Raw genomic sequence first — 22,754 nt, 5'->3', positions numbered from 1 at the left:
AAATTATCTAAACCAGGTTTTGGAGATTGACAGCTTCTTTATGTGGATTATATCAAAACCTTTTTATCTGTATCTGCTTCAGTGGATTGTTTCTGACTTCAGCATTACACCTTGATGCTTTTGTTGATTGGTACTCATATAATGTACATCGCATGTGGCCTGAAGAAGGTTCTATTGTTTCCTTCTAGCTTTTTCTTGCTACTTTTTCGTTTAACTGTACTCCTTCTGAATCATTCCTCTTTTGTGTTACATATATCTTCGACCGTGGTGTGATACTTGATAGTCAAGTAAATTTTAAACATCATCTAGAAGTCAAGTATTACGACCAATACTTTAATGAGCCTTGATGACAGATATTAAATTGCAGCAAAATTCAATAAATCCAAAATGTAATTCAACAACTCAAATTCCAAGTCCGAATGCTTGCCAATCAATTCAAAGATTGATACCTTAAATGGCAACTTGCGAATTGTGAAATCCTCGATTAGACTAATGCTTGGGAGCTTGAATATTCAATTTCTTGGAAGAATTGGGATTATTTCAAGCTGCCAGACATATGTGGTACCCCATTTCTTAGTCGTCTTTCGCAAGACAACCACAACACGGTCATCCAAGATTAATTCCAATCACACTTTCACTCTCCATCTACCACGGAGAAGAAACGAGCTTAGCAGCGCGGCGAGGAAGTGCAAATAAGCCGCATGCTCGCAACGCAAACCACCGGCCAGTTATCCGATGAATCCGGTCGTGCAGTAGTGCCCGTAAATCAGTGATCGATATCATGTAATCAAATTCAAACAGCTCCACCCCGGGAGCGAATGAGCCCACCCCACACACACACCGCCGACATATCAAAGCTAACCGGGCACTGGGTGCAATGGTGCATAATGTGGCATGGTGCAGCTCTGACGTGTCGCAGTGAGAAATGTTGCAATGTGGTAGGGAGAAGAAGAAAAAAAAGATAGATGATGTTTGCCTGCTGCTCCCACTGACGCGCTGGGAGGGAAAGCGTAGCTCCAGGGAGAGAAGGAAAGGCGCACAACCGGATGCATAATGATGGCTGCATGCAGTATATAGTAGTCATCTTTACATCGCCTTGCGAGATCTGACTTGCACACGAAACCTGTCCAGTTAGCTGGAGAGGCAGGGGATGGGTGGCCCTACTTGGAATGGAGCCAAAAACCGGTGGTGGACATTGAAGTTGTGCGATAACTCAATTCACCTCGATGACGCTGCTGGGCGTTTCGAGACCGGGTCGAACGGTGTGACGGATCAGCTCTGGTTTTGTGCGAAATGCTAAAAGCAAACAACAGCGCCAGCCTGCTAGTGTAGCGAGGCAACCGCCGTGTGCTGGAGGTACTCGCGCGCGCGATGACGATTGGCGTTTGACGTGCGATTTATCGTCCGGGTTGGGTTGCTTGCCTCGCTGGTTCGGCTGGCAACACTGTGCTTCGGCTTTGTGTGGACGTGTTCTTCGAAGCTGAAATCAAATTACTACGGCCAGGCTTCCGGCAGGCGAGGCGGTTGCTGTGACGGCACGGTGAAGATGGCCAATCCACTGCGTTTCGTTGAGCAGATGGTGGCTTGTGACAGGATACATGTGTGTGTGTGTTGGTTCTGGAAACGATTCAGGACTGTATCTCTTTGTTTCGGAGAATGACTTTTTCGGATGGGCAAAGCACATTGATTCGCTCTATTAATCTCGTGTTTGTATCGCTAGCAGTGGATGGACACACTGATGTGTGTGAGTCCGCAAATTGGCGAGTGTTTTTTTACCAGGAGCTTGGATTGAGGGTGTGCATCTGTTTGATATGGAATTGGAGAATCAAAGTCATTCTTGCATAACGTGCAGAATTTGCGGTATAAAATATCTAGTTACAAAAGATCAATGAAATAAAGGATATGATGTTTACGAATAACCAAATTTAGAAACAACATCGATGATAATTAATGCAGAGCCTTACACTTAACAGGCTTTAAGGCACCGATGACTGTTACTGTCATGTAAATGATTAAAAACCAAATATTGGAGATATGACAAACAAAACGAATTTTGAATTTCAATACAAGAAATGATGTTTCCAATTAGTCAACCACCTTTAATCAATCAATCAGTTGATCTTTAATTCAGTCCATATTGCTTAGTGCAATAATATAATGCAGTTCGTCTATAAGAAGTCGGTTCGAGTCTGCTAATGATCCAAAATTTAAAATGATCTAAATCCAGCATCAAAAACCTGTACTGAGATATTTGAATTGATCGAAGACTGCTCCTACTGCCTGATCAGACGATCCTAGCTTTTGGAACTCCAACTTTTGGAAAAACAAGCAAAATGTGAATTCAATGGCACAACTTTTAGCTAGATTGAAGTTCTAATGTTAGGCATGGCTTTTCAAGAGGTTTTCAAATATTTTCGAATGTAGATAAATCGATTGATTAACAACTTGATAAAGATTGTATAATTGTATAAGAATAACAGTCGTTAGTATGAGAAATACGCAAGAAAATAAAGCTAAAATTGCATAATCTTACTATTGCCTTAATTTTAATTTTATGTCGCTTGCTAAGTCAAAGCCAAATTGCTAGTGTGTGCATAAATTATTCTTTTTTTTTGTAAAATATATGTTTATAACGCTCTCTTAAAAGCTTCGACTTGTTTTGCTCCAATCGACAAAGCATCAAATGCTGTTCAAAACCCATTTACGAATGCAAACAATTACATACACACCGATAACGGGGTCGCGTTTGCATGCGAGCAAATCTTTCAGCAAAAAGTGTGAAATGGTATCGATAGAGCGCACGCTGCTGTAAATGCTAACTATATGCTCCGTACCGTTTGCGCAAGGCAGCAGGCAGGCAACCGTCTTCGATGTTTATCCGAAGCTGCTGTCGACACGAGATTAGGCATCGTATATACCTATCCGTGCTCTCTCCGTTCAACAATGAAAACGTGGAAAACGCTTGTTAATAGCCTTCGATCAGGTGAGTGGTGAGGCTGGAGAACACGAAGAACAAGAAAAAAATGGCAACCCGAAAATGGATTGCTTTCCTTATCGTGTATCGATACGAAGCCGATTCGAACCGGATTGAGTTATGCAGCTTGGTTCGCTTCACCGTGCGCCCAAGCTTATAATGTTTACTTTTCCCGTTTTGCTTTGCTACTTAAACCAGCATGGCCCTGGTGCACGATCCGTCTCGAGGGAGGTATAGATTTTGTGCAAACAGAAGTGTACTACCATGCAGCAGCAGCGAAGCAAATCGCAACATGCATAAATCCATCGTTTCTCGCGGGCACGTTCCCAGGCACTGGCACGAAATTTTGAAGGTGTTTGGCTGATGATTGAAAGGGAAGATAACCTAGCTGTGTGTGTTGGGTGTGTGCACGAGTCAGATCGAATGGATTTCTAGGAGGTCTGCGTGGAGAAAAGAGAGTGTGTAGACGAGGATATGATTACCTAAAAGGTGTCGCCATATCGGCCGCCGCCGCTCGGAAGGATCTGCCGCATGCGATCTCTTCGGACGTGAAGGATAAATAGGAACGTCACTTCTTAATTAACACCTGCAGTCGATTTCGCAACCAGGTACAGGCGGGGAGGAGGATGGTAGAATCCCGCGTGGGGAATTCATCTGGAATTGAAATCACGATCATTGGCATTTTGCTCTTTGGAGCCTGGATGTTAGGACGCTCCAACCTTCGTCAAGCGGCCGTCCCTTCTACTAGTGCCAGGGAAATGGGATATTGGTTGTGTTTTCTGTCTCTTAAGGATTCATTTATGAAAAAAAGAAAAGGATTTATGTCGCAAAGATTGGAGGCTTAGATTGTGACGGGTAATGGGGGAGGAGGGGAATATAGGGAATATAAAACGACTCTAGCGCACCCGAGAACGAATTTAATTCTGCAAATGCCCTAAAGAGAGTCAGAATAGTTCGAGATTGTGTATCATCGGTTGCAGGATCGTTGCTGGGACCAACGCGTGTTTCTGGCCGAGCCAAGCGATGGGAGGATAATTTTTACTCCAAATTGACTCCAATCGCAATCGATGCAGAGCGCAGTCGACAGCAAATAAACCGAAAACCTTACCTTACCTATGTGTGTGTTTCGAACTGAGGAAGGTTTGCTTTTTTTCTGCAACTGCTTCGGAAAGCAACAGCAGAACGAAAACACGGCAGCTTCTGGAGCGGGTTTGGAGCAAGCTCTGTGTGTGTATGTGCGGTCGAACCAATCATCGTCGATAAATGTATTCCGATGGGATTAAATTTATTTTGCAATTTTAAATTATCGCAATCAAATTGAGAATCAAGCCACTATCGGTAAAGTGAGCGGGCGCGAGTGTTCGGCTTTTGGCTGACATTTTTATCCCATTCGCATTTTGGTTGGCTTTTGTTTCGGGTTTTTTCGTTTTCGTTGTATTTTTTTTGGGGTTTCTTCTGAGTGGTGCGTAAAAAATATACTTTAAATGTTTTTGTTGTTCGAATCTGCCCTAGTAACATGAAATATCCGTCAGAGTCGGAGTTGGAAACGGAGTAAGGGTCGTCAGAAGTCGGAGTCCTCTGAGTCGTCTGGAATTGGAGTTGGCAGGAATCGGAGTTGAACGGAGTTGACCGGATTTGGCCAGAGTCGGAAACGACCGGTCAACTCCGACTTCAGATGACTTCGACTCCGGGTGACTCCGACTCCGGATGATTCTGACTCCGGAAGACTCCAGATGACTCCAGATGACGCTGAATGTCTGCAGGTATCCCGGGACGACCCTGGATGGCTTCGGATGACGCTGGATGTCTCCAGGTGATCCAGGATGACTTCGGATGACTCCAGAAGACTCCGGATGACTCGAACTCCGAATCCGGTCTATTCTTCGATGTCAGAATCAGAGTCGACTCGGGATTTTGTCAACTTTACCCATCAGTAGTCCTCAAGCCCGCCTTGTTAGTGGTGTCCAAATGTACAGTGAGACATGAGCGTTTAGTTTTTTAACTGGAAGCACTCTGGAACTTCTCATATTGTTTTTTTAATCAGTTTTTTTCGCAAATGTTTGTATATAACTGTAATGTTAGATCAAAATTATTTGATGTAATGAATTCCACCAGCCCACAATTTATAACCCAGTATGCAAATTTTTTCTTTCATCCAAAGGATTGAGCACTGGCTCTTAAAAGCGGATCAAATAATGTGCTTATTGAAATCTTATCATTCCTACAAGGCATCGGAGTCGTTTTAACAACTTTTCATTAATCCCGTTCGACACCTTTGCAAGAATCCTTTTTAAGGTCGATTAAACGTTTCCGGCTGCAACGCTGAAGGGACACAATCCGAAAATAGCAAGACTACCACGTTATTAGGCAGGAAGAATTCCATCAGCAAAACGCGTTTGCAAAGAGATCAGGGCCCGATTGGCGGCATACCAGTGGACTCTGCGTTCTGTGGCCGGATATGGGTTGTTGTTTTTCTCCGTTGCTATCGTTGCTTTATGCTTTATCCTAGGAAGAAAAAAAGAAAGCAACCTGCCACCGTTTACGTCTTGTTCGGTACGATCGAGTCGATTTAGCTTTAGCGCGCTGCAGCAGCTTTAGCAAGCAGCCGCCCACAGTATGGTTGGGCTGAATCTTGAGGAGCGAGATAGAGAGGAAGAGGCGTCGTGGGTAAAGGGATGAAAGAAAAAGGTAAAATAAATGGAGTAAGTACCATCGTTGCCAGTAAAAGGCAAACGATTTTCGCTGAGTACAGAAATAATAGATTTCAATTTATTTATTTCCATCGCCCGCAACTGGCAATCGTGTGGCAGTCAACGGGCGGCTCCCGGGATGTTTTCTATCCAAGCCGCTCCAACCGGGCGGGAGAGGGAGCGTTGCTCCCTGCTGTGATGGTATGCTTTGGGAAGCGTTTTCACTTGTTTTGGATTTTTTTTACAATGCGGAAGGTTTTTCTTTTGGCTTTCTTCTTTCCTTCTGTATCTTCGATTTTAGGGTTGTGCTTTGTGCTCCGGTGCGCTTCCCTGAATGGCGCTTGTGTTATCCAGAAGCTGACTGCATTCGGCCTTCCGGAGCTTATTCGTAATCGATTTTTATCTGACTTTTCGCTGCTAAGTCTGTTTTTGAAGAGAGGCACCGGTCGCGGGAGGGGAAAAGCTGTTGTGTTAAGCAGTACGGATTGCGAGCTGCCTGTGTGGGTGCTACGTGCAATACAAAACGGAAATGAGGGGGAAAAGGAGATGGAAAAGTGAATCTGGCCAGTGGAAAATTCTTGAGGAAAACCATCCTGTCCGTCAAATGAAATGCTGCCCAGAAAGTGAACGGGTGGAGGAAGAAGACGGGAAACCCAGCAAATTGTGCGAAAATGGCATTCCATTCGTGGATAGCATGCTGTCACTTGCAGCAAACTCTGGTTGTCGTCGGTTTTGTGTGCGTGTGAATGCAATCGAAAAACGATCTCGCTGTCGATTGCGAGCCTTGAGCGAAGGGGATGGGTTGAAGTTTTTATACGGATGAAATCCAACCAGCGGGAGTCTCTGCATGGACATTGTAGTTAGGGTTATTTAAATCTTTAATTTTGTTTGATTTTTTTCAATCCGTTTTGTTCTGAACAAATAGAAGAGGGTCACCAGGTTAATAGATGAGCTGTTTTCAAGATTGTTTAATGAGGAAGAGCACCACTAACCTAATGAGGAGTCATTGATACGAGCACAAGATGTTGATTGATACAAGATGTTGTTGTTTACATCATTTTAGAGGGTTTGCACCACTTGGGGAGCTCTAAGCAAGAATTATGTTCGGTAGGAACATTCCTGAATCATCAGATCAAATAGATATTATATAAAATAGTTATAAGTTATAAGTTATATTATATGATATCATCCCGAATCATCAGATCAAATAGATGATATCATATAATATAACTTCGGGGCCCTTGACGATTCTAGTCAGTTTTTTTATACAGAGTTTGACAGTTGGAGGCTGAAATCTTGTCAACACTCGATACAAAACCACACACAAAAGTAGCCTGAGATTTTCAGTCTAGATTATTTGAGCATCAAAGCTTGAATTAAATTCGAGTACCTGCTCGAAAAAATGTCAAAACAAGGTCGTGTTTTCATTTATCCCAAGGTGCATTAAAGAGATCTGGTGATGGAATCCAGAATCAAAGTCTATTTCATAGCACCAGGTGATCTCATAGCATGTTTTTATAACCAAACTTTTTGACAGGACGGGTGAACACTTTTGCTCAAACAGGATTTCTGGAGGCTTGACGAATACACAAAACACTCTTAAAATATTCATTCAGAAACAGAAGCGATAAAAATCAGCCTTCTAAATACATTGTAATGAGTTCGGACGATAGCTACGGTCGCCATGTAATGCGATGATCGTACAACTGTACTTCGAGTACCGTCGCGGTAGGTCAGTGTTTCGCTGACATGAGCCGAGGTGGAATAAAACTTCGTTCGAGCGGACTTTCGACACTTGATCGTCCAGGCGATCATAGAAACCTTTAGGAGGTTTCCCTTACTGGAAACGTTGGAGTTTAGATGCCTTACCTTGGGTAGGGGGACATAACTAAACTCTTTAAATGAGAAGTCGATAGATGTAGGATGGGCATAGTCCTATCCTGACAGTCCGAACGAATCTGACTTGCCATGATCGGAGTTGGTTTTATTTATACTCAAATGAAGTTAAGGGTTTCTCACATTTGGTTCCGGGTTGTATGTTGGAAAGTTATTGTTTTCACTCAGCTAGTTACGTTTGTCTTTTGTTGGCAAGAACGGTGGTTCTTGTCACTAAGTTCCTGTTTTGGGTTTAATGCATATGCTGTTCCTGCTTTGGGTTACATACTGTTCCTGCTTATGTTGTGCGTTTCGGTTGTTTTTGATAAGTGTGTCACATCTGTTATTTGTTTGAATGGACGGCCTGAACTCTTCCGGTTGCGGTGCTATGGTATGATCTGATTTACTGAATGTGTTATAATGAATGTGTTACAATGGTGTGGTTTGGCTTTCCAAAGTGTGTTACAATGTGTCTATAGCTGATAGTGTGTATTATAATAAGTTGTGTATAGCAGATATGCTACAACATACATCTTGGGGTAAGCCCACCTGTATACTATACCTACTTTGATAGCTGCTCGAAAACTGCTATACAATGCAACTACGAACTTAAAACGGAAAGGGACCCATTGTTTGTATCTATTTTGATTCTGGATGACTTGCATCTTTACCTGTAATGTGTCAGCCGTATTGTGTGAAAGATTACGGCAGATTGAGGGCGTAGAGTCGTCTTCAGAAAGCTATGTTGTCGTTCCATTAAGCTCAACTTGCGACAGGATTATTAACATGGTGTTGTATTCTCTTATTCTTCTTCTTTTTGTTCTTTGGCACAACAACCGTTGTTGGTCAAGGCCTGCCTGTACCACTAGTGGACTTGGCTTTCAGTGACTTACTGATTATACATAGCAGGATAATCAGCCCGGAGTATGGGGGCACTATCCATTCGGGGCTTGAACCCATGACGGGCAGGTTATGTTGTTAAGTCGTACGACTTGACGACTGTGCCACCAGAAGACCGGCCAATATGGTGTTGTATACTTGCAGGTTTAATCGTGTTTAAGGAACTGGATCGTGTTGAATTCTGTGAACAGGATCTTTTATAGATATATTACAGTTAACTACTCGTATCACTTATTTTCTCTTACGATTTTAGTATTTATTTATTCAGGAGGAATGGTCCAAAAAGGCCGTATTGCTGATTTTAGTATGTGGACGACATTGATTATCAGAATTGGGGATAGTTTTTGAAATTAAGAACCGCAAACATCAAAGTTGTTTGAACTATCTTAACCTATTAGGCATGCCCTGGCTACGCCATTTATGACGGAACATTTAGAGATACTCTCCAACTTTTTATTCCTCGCTGATGTATTCTCTCTATCGTATCACATTCTTCTTGACTTGTAATATGTGTGTTAATCCTAGATCCTTATATGAAAAAAAAAATCAACATCTTTACTTCAACGTTTAGTATTCAATTAAAATAACAGGCATCCTACACCCAATAATAACACAAGTGGTGCACGTAACACATTAAGTCAGTGATTTTGAGGTTACCATTGCAATTTGAGTGCAACATTCTTCTCCTTCTAGCCTCACAGACTCCGTTTTATGGCTCTATTTTGGCGTTCTTGATTCCACTCGATTGCAAATCATTTCCATCCAGGCAAGATATGGGAGAGGGGAGAGCCACAAAATCGTCTTTTAAACTGTCCCTCCGAGCTACCTTTTGCTACTCTTTCGTGTACCCTCCATTACGTTTCCCATTTCCACTCATTCCCAAAAGCGGGACTGGGCCAGCGCTGAAACAAAACCAAAGCCAAGCGGGTTGAAATTAATCAGTGCCGGCAATAAAACTGTCAATATTAACAAATGCGGAAGGTGCGGAAATTAATCCTATAATTTGTACCTTCGCACCCGTCGTTGAACCCGAACCCGAAAACCCGGGGTTTGGGTGGGCACAGGTTGAATCGGGTCGAGCATTCTTCTGGCATCTTCTGGGCGGGGTGGGGGAGGGGGGGGGAAAGGATGGATACAGCAGGGGTTTCTACTGATTTTTCCAACCGGTGGTGGTAACCCTTTTCTGGTAACTGTGCCCGTGGTAAGGTTGGGCGAAACAATCCTTTGGGGGGGGCCGTGCCGGATTCGTTTTACATAGGTGCCTGTGTTCGGCGCTTTCCTTCTTGGGTGGGAAATCAGGGACGTAAGGGTTGTTTTTGCGTTTCAATTCGCTTACCTGCTGCTGCTGCTATTTGTACGCACCCACAGGCAGCTAGTTTGGGTTCAATTGGATTTTCACTTTCATCGCAAATCGTTCGGCCTTGGCAAAAGCGGGTGTGCGCTGCCGAGGGAAACCCATTGTCTTACGTGCCTCTGGGACGGAAATCGTGACGCTTCGCTTTTTAATGTAGGGTGTAGCAGGTTTTGGAGACCGCTTGCATGCTTGCTAGAAAAGATCCTCTCCGGTAGGTTTCGTCTAGCTTTTAGCCGCGGTCCAAGAAATGGTTCAAATCTGCACGGGAGCAGCACCGTCCACCAGTTCTTCTGGTCGGAGACGAGAAAATGGGCGGGTTTTCCCGGGGTGAAATTATTTATACTAAATCAATTTGTCATTTTAAAACCCTCTTTTTGTGTGTCTTGCCTTTCCTGTGCGCTTTATTGGGTGGGAGGGAGAGAGCGAGCGTCCGTGGAAAGGTCCGTTACGGAATGTGATAGTATCGGAGACACATGGACAAACAAGCGAAGAAAAAAGCTACATGCATTGACAGCAGCAGGCCGGCGATTGGGTTAAATGTAAAAAAAAAGAATCGCGCATTTGCCCTTGGAAAGATGAGACGTGTATCCCGTTTTAATATCCCTTCGCAGGGGAGCGAATGCGAGAGTGAGAGAACGGAAAGGAATTGACGAAAAAAGTAAAATAAAAAAGGAATGCCATAATACACGATCGGAATATTAATCGTATCATCAACCTCATCACTTGGGTCTTTCGGTATAATGTTTTACCGTGAACGGGCTTTTTTGTTGTTGTAGCTTCCATTGTGCATTTTTCCATATTGTTTTTTTCTTCTTTTCTCTATTCAGGAGGTTCATTGTGTGTGCGTGTTCGTTTTTTTTTTTGGTGCGAGCTCTTCATTCTCGACCATGAACGGTGTGAGCTAAGAGGAGAAAATGAGGAGCTTAACGGGCTTCCGCAAGTACATTATGAGGCTGAGGCTTAAGTTTTCCACTGGCGGCTGCTGCTGTTTACTTGGCTTTTTGCACGCACTGGAGGTTTGTGCGGGGGGGTTGGAAAATTGAGCACGTTTCATAGAGGCAACACAAACACACACACAGACACATGAAAAAGGACCAATCGTTCGCTGTCTATTGTTTTGCCTTGTCGCGTGTGTGATGATGATGGTCGCATATGGTGTGCCGTGGCCGAGAGGACTCGAAAGGCCCGCTGCTACACACACACACACACACATTGTGCTCTGTTTGTTACGGGTTCGCAATGGGAAATTATCGTTTGAATATTTATGTCTCATTCCGGGGACATTATCGGGGAAGCGATGTTATAACGTGCAACGTGTAATATGATTACTTGTTTGACCGGTTCTTTCCTTTGTCTTTATCATGTTTGGCACTACAGCTTGGCAGTGATTTTGCTGTGCAAAATTTCATCTTATGTTTTTTTTAAATCTTTTATGTTGTCATGTTTTGATTATTTCAAATTTTTGCTCTTTCTTCTAAATTTATCTACATTTTACTGATACTTATTATCAGGAAGTTATTATTAAAAAACATAATTGTTTTCTATCTTTTTTTACAACATGCGATATTGTTACTCAAAATTTTTGTTGAGTTATGATGAATTGTATTTAGAGTAGTGTACCTATTTTTTATGTTTTCCTTTCCTTTTGTGAAATTACCCATGAACGCATTCAAATGTGTTGCGTTTATTTCGTACGCATTTGGTAAAATTTAAACACTTGTATGCAGAATTCATACCTTAATTTGCTTTTGAGATGCGATGGTTTTGAGAAATTTGTTTGCGTTTAACTGTTTTAAGAAAACTAACAGCAAATCAATTTCGAATAGATAAAAGGAAAAAATCTATTAATTTTAATCGTTTCTCGTAGGGTAAACATATCTGATCTTTTACGCAGGGTTTAAAAGTTAAATGGTGCCATTCCGTTACCTAGTAACCGAAAAATACATTATTTTGTGAAATGTGTCAACATTATTTCGAATGCCTTAGCATTTCGTTATAAAATGTGTGTTTTTGTTAACGTTATGATTCAATACAAAATTACGAAATTGCCGTTTTTAACATTCTTGCTACCAATTCCTATTGATTTAATTGAAATCATGGGCTTTGTGTTCTTTTTCTTAAATTTTCAAACTCAGTGAAAAATCACTGAATCGCACAAAACCACACTCTCCCTGGCTTGAGATGACTTTAGTCATTTGTACAGTTCGTACAATATTTTCACCGTTGACATTAATACATTTGTGACGATTTGAAAACTTCAATATACGACAGTCGTCGTAATAGTCGCTATTAATATGAAACTGTCTTCAAAACTTCCTGTCATTTTAGTTATAAATCTTTTTTTTTATTTCTTTCATCATTATATGAACAGAATACGATAACATTAGGAGCCATCATGGGTGCATCGGTGCAGTCAGAAAAAATATGAATTATTTGCTTAAATGGTAAATAGTGTTGTGGTTTTGAAGAAGAAACATCTTTCAATTCCTATCCGGCAAAATATTAATATATTTACCTTATCGACATTTAAAATGCATTGAAACACATCGATATGACATTTACTCTATTAGTATTACGTGCGGTCGTTTCGTATAATTTTCTACAATTCTATATTTTATATTTAATTCAATCATTCCTTACTGTTACCACTGTCGGAAGGTGAAAGTGCAATCGGTGCACTTTTTCTCTCCTCCCATACACACAATATTCTTCTTAAACGCTTTGAATGCCATCATCGTTTTACCTCGCTTTACCTTGCTGTGCTGGGGGAGAGGGATGGGGCTGGGGGAAGACATATCGATAAATAGTGAGACATCGATTTCCTCGGGAAAAGTCATCGAACACGTCACGTCACGGCAGGCAAAAAGAAAGCCGAGCCAGAGAACGATTCTTCCAAAAAACGAAAATGCCTTTCACTCCCCTTCCTGTATCCATATCCCGATTCACCTTTCCTTCCACTCGAGACGGCGAACGTTCTGTTGGCATTTTCCGGAGCCTCAAATAGAAGTTATGGGAGGAAAACCCGAATGGAAACAGACACAGCCACACTTGCCTGCCGCGTAATGATTACGCAGAGGAATCGTCTTCCTTTTCATTCCTTTACACTACCGCCGTCGTCGACCATACCTGCTTTCCCGCGCAACTCTCCCCTTCAACTGGCCGGGGAAAAGATGCTGAAATTTTTCCACATTCTGTTTGCAATGGAAAAATCGCTTTTTTCCCGAACTTCCCGGGTTTGCCGTTTTTTCCTCCGGCTGGTTCCTGGTACGTGCGAACGAGTGAGAAGGCCTAGAATGGTTCAGACAGAAACGACAAGCGTAAGGAAAATACTTCCGCACGCAAACTATCAAACACATCGGCAAAGTGTGTGTGTGTGTGTGTCCTTGTATTACGAAGAAGCAAGCAAAACTGCTGCGTGCTGCCGAAGGGAAGACGCGCGTTACTTCCCGAAGACGACGACGACGGTTCACGATTGCACACAGCAGAAGGTGAGATATGAGCGTGAGTGAGAGTGAGAAGAAAAACGGGTGAGAAACATTTTTCTCACCCATCGATTTGTCCCCTTCGTATGTGTGTGTGTTTGTATGGGAGAGTTGGTGAGTATTTGAGCTCGTTCTCGGGCAAAACGACCCTCGTTCGCGTATCCTTTCGTTCTGTGAAGGACAGTGGGCTGCATTTAGCAGCCCGGGTTGAAGGATTGGAAGTGGATTGACTCGATCGTTGATGGTTTTAATATTTTTCTGGAATAATATTGGCTTTATTTATATTTGGATATTGTTTGATGACGTCATGTTGTTTTAAGTTTGTTTTTTATTCATTTCATATTTATCTTTTAATTGTTTTTTGTTAGTATTACTATAAAATTACTCTACAATTGGCATTTTCGTCCTTACTTAATATAGCTGTTTCTCTAGTTCACTTTTAACAAAAACATTAAAAAAAACAAATTTCGATGCTCGACTTTTGTAAGTTTCAGCCATCATCTCTCTCTCCCACCGCTCAAATGTCCTTCCGTTTTCCCGCAACAAATTGACATCGATAATATAAACATGACGACAATGATGAAAATAGATGATAACGGTTTTGCCGCATGAAGATACGCGGCCTGGACGGACACACAGCCAGTTGATACACCAGTTTCGGGAACGTTGCTCTTTATACGCGCGTTCTCCAAAAAAAAAAGTAGAAGAAATTTGCTCCAGCTCTTCCATGCACGCCATCCATGACGGTGGAATAACGCCATCATCAGCTGGGTAGATGGGTTTTGATGTTCCTGGGTGTGTGCCGAACATTGTCACGGGTATGATTTGAATCTTTGATTACAAGCACACACACACACGCAATGTCAATGGGCATTTTGGTCCCTTCGCTTCTTCGCTCTAGACGCCGGCGGAGGACTACAAAAATATGTTGGAAGAGGAAAGAATGGTGAGAAAAAGTGCGCATCGAACAGAATGTACGCGGGGCGTAGAAGTGGCGCCTAGAAGCAGCACGGATTTGTCGGTATGTTTATGGGTTGGGATTAAAAAATTGATAAAGGAATTAAGCGATAATGGCGGAGGTACGCAAGAGACGGTCGGCGTACCGACCCCCTGGGATACAGGTGCTCGGATCTGATCTGGCTGCTCGGGAAGATTTGCGTTTGGATCAGCTTTCGCGTTTTGCCCACGACTGCCCATTTTTTGGTGATGTCCATTTTCGGGGAAAATAAGACACCGTAGGGGATTTGCATCTTCTTAGCGAGTGGTTTTTTTTGTTTGTTTGTTGCGTCCAAGGGACGGGGGCAACCAGTGTATTTGACTACGAAGACGCAGTCAATTCCCGGGACGGAGAATAGTTATGGCTAGGATTTTGGTTATGTGTTACCTACCTTGGCTTCAAGGACAAAATTGTTGGAGCAAATTATACTGGACTACTATGTGTGTGTGTGTATGTGTGTGTCTATGAACACAGAGAAATGTCCTTCGTCTTGCGTTCACCATTTTCGGTCTTGCGTTTTGTATCAAACTCCGGGGATGGTGCGTGAACACCGCGCCTCCTTTCCGCTCCCATTGTGTCCCCCAAACCATGGGGTGGCGTGAAATTGATGCCATAAAGTGGAAAATTGCGCCAAACCGACGACAAACGCGAATCATCAGTCCGTCGGCGACTGTGGTATGGGGGGCGACTGGCAGGGTGTTGATATACCTGTAAATGGGACCGGAAGGACACCACACCTCCCCCACCACCTACCATCATCCACAGTCATTTCCTAACCTTCAATGCTGCATTATCATTCTAGCTGGAGAACGAACCGATCGTAATCGGCGCTAATTGTTGCGCGTTTGTTGGACCGACCGGTCCGGCCAGGCCTGGGGGAGACTGGTGGTTGGTCCGGGTTGATATGCCATTCTGAGTACCATCTGCCCATGATGCTAAATTTTCGCCCCCGAAAGTGCGAAAGTGTCGCCTTCTGCTTTCTGTTTCGGTGCCGCGCGCAATTTGGAGAGAACAGCAACCACCGCCAACACCAACCTACCAGAGTGTTTGTTGCTATCGGGGGTGAACGAGCCGGTGCCTCGTTATGATAATTGTTGGCATTCGTTCGCTAGTTTTGGTCGGTTTGCCATGTCCCGGTGCACCGTTGTCACAATAAGTTAAACGTTTGAGCAATTTTAGCTTTGTGCGGTAGTATTTTGTTTCATTTGTTTTTTGTTGTTGTAATATTTCGATGATGATGTTGTTTCTTTTTTTTGTTTATTATGTTTAATTCTTTAAATGTAATTTTTTTTAAAGATGTGATATACATAATTGTCTTCTATAAACTCTTTTTGATGTTATTTATTACTTTTTCACTTATTTTCGTATTTTATATCATTGTTTAGTTGTCCTTTTTCACCAAATTACCAGTTATGTGGTTCATTCATTTATTTTTTAGTTTAGTCTGTAAACCTGCAACTAAAATTAGAAACTCAATTTCACAACTTTTAGCCTCTTTTAAATTAGCTTTAAACGCTGGCTACGCTTTATTTATGAAATGTAATATTACACCTGAAACTGTGTTTTTTTTTTAATTTATTGAATTAAAGTTTAGAAGTTTATAGTTTACACTTTTTAATATTCCAATAACTTTTTTCACTAAAAACAATATTTTTTTATGGTTTTTGTATTGTTATATGATGTAAAATTGAAATTGTCAAAAATCTGCTCGAATATTTTGTAAAATTATCATGATTCTTACAAGAGCTAGAGTCAGAAATTGACGCCTTAGAAACAAGAATTGATGCTTAAACATTGATGCTTTAGAGCCAAAATTTGGCGGCAATGACTGCACTTTCAACTGTCCTCTGTTATAAGAAGTTTAAAAATTTGAATGAGACTGATGTTCGTGTTTTTCTGTTTTGTTTTTTACAGCTTTTACCTCCGGACGTTGAAACAGCGAAAATTACTTCTTCGGTAAGTCATAGCAAATCCCTATGCCTGTTCTGCCAGCTCGTCTTTGTAATTTTTCGCTTGCTCAAATCATAGAATAGACATGTTTAAATTCTTCAATTTATTCCTCAAACTTGACCCTTTACTGCTGCATACGTTCTAAACATCTAACGCAGCTTCCGGCGCTCCCTTTCCCAGACACCCGGCCCGGTGCGTGATCCTTCCCGTTGGGCAGTCTCGTCTCGAACCCAAACTACCCTGACCGGTTGAACTGTTTTCCCTCCAAAATATCTGGCAGTCAGGCGAAAAACTTGTTCAAAGTTTGATAAAATGATGTGGCCTTAGAAAAAAATGATGTTGAGAGCCATCAAGTTTTTTTAGCGTCATAATACCGCTGATAAAAAAAAAAAACATTACTATCAACCTTTTCACAGTGAGGGGAGCAAACATTCTTCTAGGGGCTGGCTACGTTCTTCCGTCTGTTTCTGGGTATGTGTTGCTATTTTTGCTCAACTATTTTCATCGGATCTCACTCAAAACTTGTCTCGTTACCACCCAGCTGGTACTGGTCGCTTTTTGGAAAGCGAAACTAGTTCCCAGCAGACTGGGAACTGGGGAAAAAGGGTTTATAATTTGCTTTAAATAATAACAAAAAAATAATAAAACAAACAACAGAAGAAAGGTCGAACTTCACGCGCTCCTCCAATGTCATCCTTCCCATCCTGCTTCCATCACAGTATTCTTCTTCGAGTGCGAAAAACGTCCATTTCCTTGCCCGCTGGCGGCGGCAAGCCCGGCTCCGAGAGCGGTGGTGCTGCTGCTGTCCGGGCGATCCTGCTGTCAAAAAGAAGAACAAGCAAGAAACACGCCAATCTCCTTCCCTCCCGGTGCAGCAGCGCCAGGATAATGAAGTCAGGAATGGAATTGGAAATGCTTTTTCCACGTCGTCGGCGGGTCGCGGGTCGTCGGCGGGCTTCGCGGGAGAATGTTTCGCGATGTTTGCCGAAGCAGCAGACTTCACCGACGATGGCGCGGCAATCGCGACGACGCCGACAAGCAGTCGGAGAGAAACCTTCCCCGTTCGGCGGTGCGAACAAACCGCACTTCGAACGCCCGAAACGGTGGCAGTCGCCGCACGGAAGCAGCCGAGTCTCGTGCCCGGGGTATTTTTGCTGCTGTTGTTGCTATCCCGACCCGCTTTCCCGGCTGCTGCGTGCACGTGGTTTCATTGTATGCCTGTTTCTCGGGGAAAGGGAGAATTTTTCACCCCAGGTTCTCTCTCTCTCTCTCTCTCTCTCTTGATGATGTAACTCACGAGATTGAGTTTCTTGAGCTCTGGGTAGTGTGAAGATGCCGGAAAATAGAGCTCAGGGAAAACGCTCATTGCGCTTTGCGAGACAAATGGAAAAACGGTGATTAACTTTGAAAAAATGTTTGTTACATTTTTTCCTTTCAGTACATTTCTAATGCAGTAGTTTTTTCTACCTTCGAAGCGTATTTGTCAACTTAGACCGCGTTTTATTGAACTTTATAAGCCACTCACTTATACCTCTTTTACTCTCCAAAACTCCGAGAGAAACTGTGCGAGCGCAGTGAGTGCCCCCCGGTTCCTAAGGCGCTGTCGAGCTTAGAAAAAGGGGAAGGTACGCAACCCGAACACACGCACACAGCATACATGCGCTCGGCTCCCTTGCGTGTGTGTACCGACCGATGGTGCGTACAAAAAAAGGGCCAGCGTGCGCTGCCACCCAGCCACCCGTTCCGGCGGCCACAATGCTCTCGGCGCTCTCGGCCACACGCGCAAGCCTTCGGCACTTCGGCTTCGGCTGAATTTATCGATCGACCGCGGCCAGCAAGCACACGAATGAACTCGCTTCGCCGGTTCATCCGCGCACGAGAACCGATCCGGGTTTTGTGTGTCGTACGCATCGGGTCTGTCGGCCGCTGGCAACATTCACGCCATTCAGTTCTACGAGCGACAACGTTAACGGAAGGTCGCGCTGTTTCGCATCCCCGCAGAAATTTTTGCCGCTTATTGCTTATTAATGTAATAATAGTAACACATAAAAAAATCAAATTCTTTCCGGGTGAAATCAAACTTGTGCAGTGTAAACCGTGTACTTCTTCCGGCGTTCTTTGCTGCCATCTATATACGCACGAAAACATTACTGGCCCGAAAACGTGACATCCCCCAACATTGGTTCCCAAAATTCGGTGGGGAGGACCCATCTACTTCCCACTGGTGTTGGGGTTGCGTCGCTCGGCTGAGCTCACGGTTTACGGGAAGAAATCTCGCCCAAGAAGAGGTTTCTTGTACTTCCCACGTTTTCGGTTGTTTTTTTTTTTTTAAATCTGGTGCAACAAAGTTGGCGGGTGACACACACGTTCGATCTCACAGTTTTGGGAAAGAAAGAAGAGCGCCAAAAAAAGCGCGCTCGTCCGTCAGTGGAAATATCTCCAATTCAAATTTCCCGTTGAGTTTGGGAGTTTTTTTTGTTGGTGATGTTACGGAACACCTAAAAAAAAGTGAAAAATTGTTACAAACGTGTCTCTGTGTGTGTAGTGTGTGGTGCGGAAGTATCGTAAAGCCCAAGAGAGGACCACTAAAACGGCGCGTAGACTTCTGGTGTGGTGTGTCAGCGTAAAGTTGCGTTTCGTGCGGAAGATAGCACCAGAAACCACCCGCTCAAAGGGGCAATGTGGTTTCTCCAACCCTCCAATGACGGGCAGCGGGCATGTCTATGAGTGTGTGTGTGTGTGTGTTTGTGTGCGTTTTATTTTATCGCTAGAAAAGTCGCCAAGACACAGTACCGGTACAAAAACTCTCACTCACACACACACTACGGGACTGCTCCCCCTTTTACATCTCGATCTTATCAGTGGGGACCACTGTTGGACCGAGTGAGCGGGGGGAAAAACAAACGTGTGTTTGCACTCTTCGTCACGAGGGGCCAAGGTGGCGGAATAGATAAAGAACGGTGTGTGACACAGCAAACTCCAAGTCTGAGCATGTTTCGCTGTTGTCGTTTTTTGACTTGGCCAGAAAACGTCCCAGTTTTTTTACGGTTGCGTTATGAAACGAAACGCGTCGCGTGGTACAGTGCGAAGAGAAGGGTTCGTTAGTGTGTGTATGTGTGTGTGCGCGTGTTTTATGTGTCTAGTAACAAACGGCAAATTTTGTTGCGAGCGTTTCATAAAACAGAGCTTGGGCATGAAAAATAAATTTCTCATCACCTTTCAAAAATACCCCGCGCGAACGATTCATCTCCCTGATGCTTGTTTTTTGCTGTCTGAACAATCGTCAGCCGGTCATCATCTTCCTCATCGTTCGAGACACCGACAGTCTGCAGTGTATTGTATTGGTGAGGGCCGATGGGACCGGACTGAATCAACGCGCGCCCCCGAGACTTTGTCGTGCACGTAAATTAATTGAAGCAAGGTTTGCTGCTTCGCGACTTCGGTGTTTGTCTCGTTACTTGGCATTTTTGGTGAAGTAGATAGGAGGGTTTTCATCTTCCCTTTTTGACAAAGTGCTATGGCGAAGCGTATATCGGTCAGTGATGCTTCAAAATATGCGAGGAATAACATTAAATAAAGTATGTTTTTTGTTTTGCTATACATCGAACTACATTGGTTTATAATATTAGAAACCAATGGCAATATAGCTGCCACCTATTAGATGGTTTTAAATCCAATAAGATCCAGTAACAGAGTTTGAATGATCGGAAATATCATTTTTCGGCTGCAGAAGGACCATCATGGACCAGAGCCTACGTGGAAATTCTTCTTGAATTCCCAATCTTTGCAAACATTAAATTCCATACACTGTCGACTGCTACTCGCTCCTCAGTATTCTTAATTTTCACTCCTCTTTCCCGACCCATTCTTTCTGCAGCTATCGTAATATCGTGTGAAAATTCCATCGTCTTTACGGAAGAAAATAGCAGCAAAAGTGAAAGCAAAAAATATATATGTATCGCGCGAGTGCAAGCAAAAGTGAAGCAAATCATCTTGTGTGAGTACGAGAGAAGCAAAAAAAAAATCAAAGAGTTTTAAACAGAGAGAGAAAACAAAACAACGAATATCTACAGTTGAGATTAAAAAAAAAAAACAACAAATCACGTTCTCGGTGCAGCATCGACAAAAAAGATTCATCAATTTTTTGAGTGCGAATTTTGCCGCCCAGCAATTGCGAAAGAAACCCCTGAAAACATCCCGCGGCCCATCAACGCTGTTTGTGTGTGTGTCTGTTCATCGGTGTTTTCTTAGTCCTTCGAACCGGACACGAGCAATTTGGCAGTCGCAAAAAAACAACGCACCAGAGAGTGAGAGATTTGAAAGCAAACAAAAAAACATCCATCGATCCAGGTAAGTGTCGTAATTAAAAGTGCCCTTTTCACGCTGCCATCCTGCTGATGTTGGATGGGGTGTGGGTGGTGATAATCGCTGCCAAATGGATAGACATTTAACGGGAATGTGCACGAATGTGCCAAAGGGAAGAACATCTCCAGGGATGTGTTTGTGTGTCGATTGTTTATTTATCTATTCGATCGATCGAACGCAATGTGTAACACCAACACCAAACGGCCACGATCTAGAGCGTGTCTACCACCGGAGGATGGTGCTGTTTTAACACGGTTTTTGGGTGCTATATTATTCCATTTGAGAAATAAAACCAGTGCGCCCAGCCAGTGTGTGTGTGAGAAATAGCGCTGAAATTAGAAATGACCTAAAGCTTGTAAAGCTGTAAAACAGAGTGGAGTCAAGGTTTGTTTCTTCCTCCTCCTGCTCTTCAATCTAGAGCTTCAGGGTTGTTTTTTTGGTGTGTATGCAATGCACGAACTCGAAACCACCGCTCACATGCCGGTTTGCTATCCGGCAAAAGCAGCCGTACCGCTATTTGATTCCGTTTCTGTGCGTGTATGTGTGTGTGTGTGTTGGTGGTGACACTTAGGGGTTGTGCCGGTGTGTGATAAACTCTGCGTTTCTGTTTACTTCCACGCACAGCCCCGCACAGCACACCAAACACTTTTACGATGCCCTTTTTTCCGTGGTTTAATTTCCTTCGATCGAAAAACCATCATCAGCGTGTGTGTGTGTAAGTAAGTGTGCGGACGGTTGCCTTGTTTGACTGTGGTGGGTTTTTGTTTGTTTTTCTACGGCTTCTACGTCGCCCTTAGCTACTCAGTCTGTTTTTTTTTTCAATGCGCTTGTTGTTAAGCCATCAGCTGGGTCTAACCCCGGTGGAAAGGAAGCGGCTTGACCACCCAAAACGTGTCTCGAATGTAGGCGCCCTCCGCTTCGGATGCGGTCGGCGTGAAGGTGTAATGGTACAGCTCGCCCAACAGCGCGCCTGTGAATGTTTTAGTGCAGCGCGTCAATTTACGCGCTTTTATATAGGCGTGTGGTGGAGTGTCTTCGATCGCCGGTCGCGCGCCAGCCCGGGGGAGCTCTAACCTTCGCGACGTCGCGACGGCTGTATTCTAAGCGGTTGGATCACCATTTACACGCGGCAAGCACCACACACACACACACACACACACAGAAACCCGGATAAAACTCTCCTCTATTACACCCCTTATGAGGAAGAAGAAAGATAGTGAACGAGAAAGAACGAGAGAAAAGCAGTAAGAGAGTGTTGAATGCCGTTTTGGCGATGCTTCTAAACGCAGAAATTGCGGGCTGGGAAATCAACGAAACGAAAGGGAAATCAAGCATGGTGCGTTTGTAGTTTTATAAGGCAGGAAGAAGCAAACATATTCTAACCTCCCGCTCACTCCGCTGTAACTTGGCAGAGCACAGACTGGCGTGTTTAGCGAAAGACGAGCTGACGAGTTGTGGCCGTTGTCGAGATGCTTGAGAGCTCGCGAGTAAAGCAAAAAGGGAACGAAAATGAAAACGAGAGACACACCACACCAGCGCAACAAAGAACGGTTTTGTGACGTTTGGCCGCGTTTCCTTTTGTTTAGCCGGTGTTTCTTGCGGGTTTGTGTGAGGCTGAATTGTTTTTTTTTGTTGTTGTTTCGCGTTGGAGATGGTGGAATGTTAGAGGGCTGCGGCGGTTAGAGACTTAGAGGACGCCCTCGTCGGACGGAACTCGGTTTCCGATTACCACCAAAACCCGTCCCCGACCCGTCCGTGAGTCAGTGTTGCGCGAGAATGCAATTCTGCGGTTTTGTTGTTTCGGCCGTCGTTTCTTGTGCACCGTCGAAGGTTGTCGCTGAAGCTGGGTTAGGAGCGGTGCAAAATGGAGATTAGAGACCGTCTAACACACAAGCCCAGACGTGCATGCTGACAGTTTAAAAGATATACAGTCAAGACGCATTAAATATTCATGCGAAGTCGTCAACTCAAGGTTGTGTAGATTTGGAGAAGCGTCTGGGTGAAGATGTTTGATAAATTGACAATCATGTAAAGCCAAATTATTCTCTGGTATGATCGCTACAGTCGATAAAAAGACATCTCAAAAATCTTCAGCAATAATGATTGGTATCTAAAACTAATAGCATTGATGTTTGAACTCCGAAGCTCTATCTAGCCTTAACCTGTC

The 22,754-nt window shown here is 43.6% G+C and overlaps 1 protein-coding gene across 2 annotated transcripts in view; it reads left to right on the top strand.

Moving 5' to 3' along the window:
- Positions 1 to 20,257, top strand: part of LOC120900111 (26S proteasome regulatory subunit 6A-B-like) — a 70,104-nt gene extending 49,847 nt beyond the window's left edge. For both annotated transcript variants that reach the window (XM_040306714.1, XM_040306715.1), the window contains exons 3-4: positions 16,187 to 16,228; positions 20,100 to 20,257. The gene's annotated coding sequence lies outside the window, so the exon portion shown is untranslated. The remainder of the gene's footprint in view (positions 1 to 16,186; positions 16,229 to 20,099) is intronic.
- Positions 20,258 to 22,754: the final 2,497 nt, after the last annotated feature.

Source organism: Anopheles arabiensis, chromosome 3 (assembly GCF_016920715.1).
Source record: "Anopheles arabiensis isolate DONGOLA chromosome 3, AaraD3, whole genome shotgun sequence".
Lineage (NCBI taxonomy): Eukaryota > Metazoa > Arthropoda > Insecta > Diptera > Culicidae > Anopheles > Anopheles arabiensis.
This window is presented reverse-complemented; position numbering and strand designations above follow the sequence as displayed.